Below are 2500 nucleotides of genomic sequence, written 5' to 3'. Positions count from 1 at the left end.
ACAGCCCAAAAACAGGCCAAAACGGCCCAAAAACGGGCCAAAACTGGCCATTTTTGGCTGCGCGAGCGAGCGGAGAGCGGCGGACAGCGAGCTAAGCGAGAGGCAGCACCGTCCCTGCTATACGAAAGCCCCATCCAGCCCTGTGCCACCCGGGGGGTTCCAGGGTGCTGAGATGGCTGACATTTTGCTCCGCTCACGACGGTCACCGCGCGACGCAAGAACAGCCCAAAAACAGGCCAAAACGGCCCAAAAACGGGCCAAAACTGGCCATTTTTGGCTGCGCGAGCGAGCAGCGAGCGGCGGACAGCGAGCGAAGCGAGAGGCATCACCGTCCCTGCTATACGAAAGCCCCATCCAGCCCTGTGCCACCCGGGGGGTTCCAGGGTGCTGAGATGGCTGACATTTTGCTCCGCTCAAGATGGTCACCGCGCAACGCAAAAACAGGCCAAAAACTGGCCAAAACGGGCCAAAACTGGCCATTTTTGGCTGCGCGAGCGAGCGGCGAGCGGCGGACAGCGAGCGAAGCGAGAGGCAGCACCGTCCCTGCTATACGAAAGCCCCATCCAGCCCTGTGCCACCCGGGGGGTTCCAGGGTGCTGAGATGGCTGACATTTTGCTCCGCTCACGACGGTCACCGCGCGACGCAAGAACAGGCCAAAAACTGGCCAAAACGGCCCAAAAACGGGCCAAAACTGGCCATTTTTGGCTGCGCGAGCGAGCGGCGAGCGGCGGACAACGAGCGAAGCGAGAGGCAGCACCATCCCTGCTATACGAAAGCCCCATCCAGCCCTGTGCCACCCGGGGGGTTCCAGGGTGCTGAGATGGCTGACATTTTGCTCCGCTCACGACGGTCACCGCGCGACGCAAGAACAGCCCAAAAACAGGCCAAAACGGCCCAAAAACGGGACAAAACTGGCCATTTTTGGCTGCGCGAGCGAGCGGCGAGCGGCGGACAGCGAGCTAAGCGAGAGGCAGCACCGTCCCTGCTATACGAAAGCCCCATCCAGCCCTGTGCCACCCGGGGGGTTCCAGGGTGCTGAGATGGCTGACATTTTGCTCCGCTCACGACGGTCACCGCGCGACGCAAGAACAGGCCAAAAACAGGCCAAAACGGCCCAAAAACGGGCCAAAACTGGCCATTTTTGGCTGCGCGAGCGAGCAGCGAGCGGCGGACAGCGAGCGAAGCGAGAGGCATCACCGTCCCTGCTATACGAAAGCCCCATCCAGCCCTGTGCCACCCGGGGGGTTCCAGGGTGCTGAGATGGCTGACATTTTGCTCCGCTCAAGATGGTCACCGCGCAACGCAAAAACAGGCCAAAAACTGGCCAAAACGGGCCAAAACTGGCCATTTTTGGCTGCGCGAGCGAGCGGCGAGCGGCGAACAGCGAGCGAAGCGAGAGGCAGCACCGTCCCTGCTATACGAAAGCCCCATCCAGCCCTGTGCCACCCGGGGGGTTCCAGGGTGCTGAGATGGCTGACATTTTGCTCCGCTCACGACGGTCACCGCGCGACGCAAGAACAGGCCAAAAACTGGCCAAAACGGCCCAAAAACGGGCCAAAACTGGCCATTTTTGGCTGCGCGAGCGAGCGGCGAGCGGCGGACAGCGAGCGAAGCGAGAGGCAGCACCGTCCCTGCTATACGAAAGCCCCATCCAGCCCTGTGCCACCCGGGGGGTTCCAGGGTGCTGAGATGGCTGACATTTTGCTCCGCTCACGACGGTCACCGCGCGACGCAAGAACAGCCCAAAAACAGGCCAAAACGGCCCAAAAACGGGACAAAACTGGCCATTTTTGGCTGCGCGAGCGAGCGGCGAGCGGCGGACAGCGAGCGAAGCGAGAGGCAGCACCGTCCCTGCTATACGAAAGCCCCATCCAGCCCTGTGCCACCCGGGGGGTTCCAGGGTGCTGAGATGGCTGACATTTTGCTCCGCTCACGACGGTCACCGCGCGACGCAAGAACAGCCCAAAAACAGGCCAAAACGGCCCAAAAACGGGCCAAAACTGGCCATTTTTGGCTGCGCGAGCGAGCAGCGAGCGGCGGACAGCGAGCGAAGCGAGAGGCATCACCGTCCCTGCTATACGAAAGCCCCATCCAGCCCTGTGCCACCCGGGGGGTTCCAGGGTGCTGAGATGGCTGACATTTTGCTCCGCTCAAGATGGTCACCGCGCAACGCAAAAACAGGCCAAAAACTGGCCAAAACGGGCCAAAACTGGCCATTTTTGGCTGCGCGAGCGAGCGGCGAGCGGCGAACAGCGAGCGAAGCGAGAGGCAGCACCGTCCCTGCTATACGAAAGCCCCATCCAGCCCTGTGCCACCCGGGGGGTTCCAGGGTGCTGAGATGGCTGACATTTTGCTCCGCTCACGACGGTCACCGCGCGACGCAAGAACAGGCCAAAAACTGGCCAAAACGGCCCAAAAACGGGCCAAAACTGGCCATTTTTGGCTGCGCGAGCGAGCGGCGAGCGGCGGACAGCGAGCGAAGCGAGAGGCAGCACCGTC

Source organism: Musa acuminata, unplaced genomic scaffold, assembly GCF_036884655.1.
Source record: "Musa acuminata AAA Group cultivar baxijiao unplaced genomic scaffold, Cavendish_Baxijiao_AAA HiC_scaffold_102, whole genome shotgun sequence".
NCBI lineage: Eukaryota > Viridiplantae > Streptophyta > Magnoliopsida > Zingiberales > Musaceae > Musa > Musa acuminata.
This window is presented reverse-complemented; position numbering follows the sequence as displayed.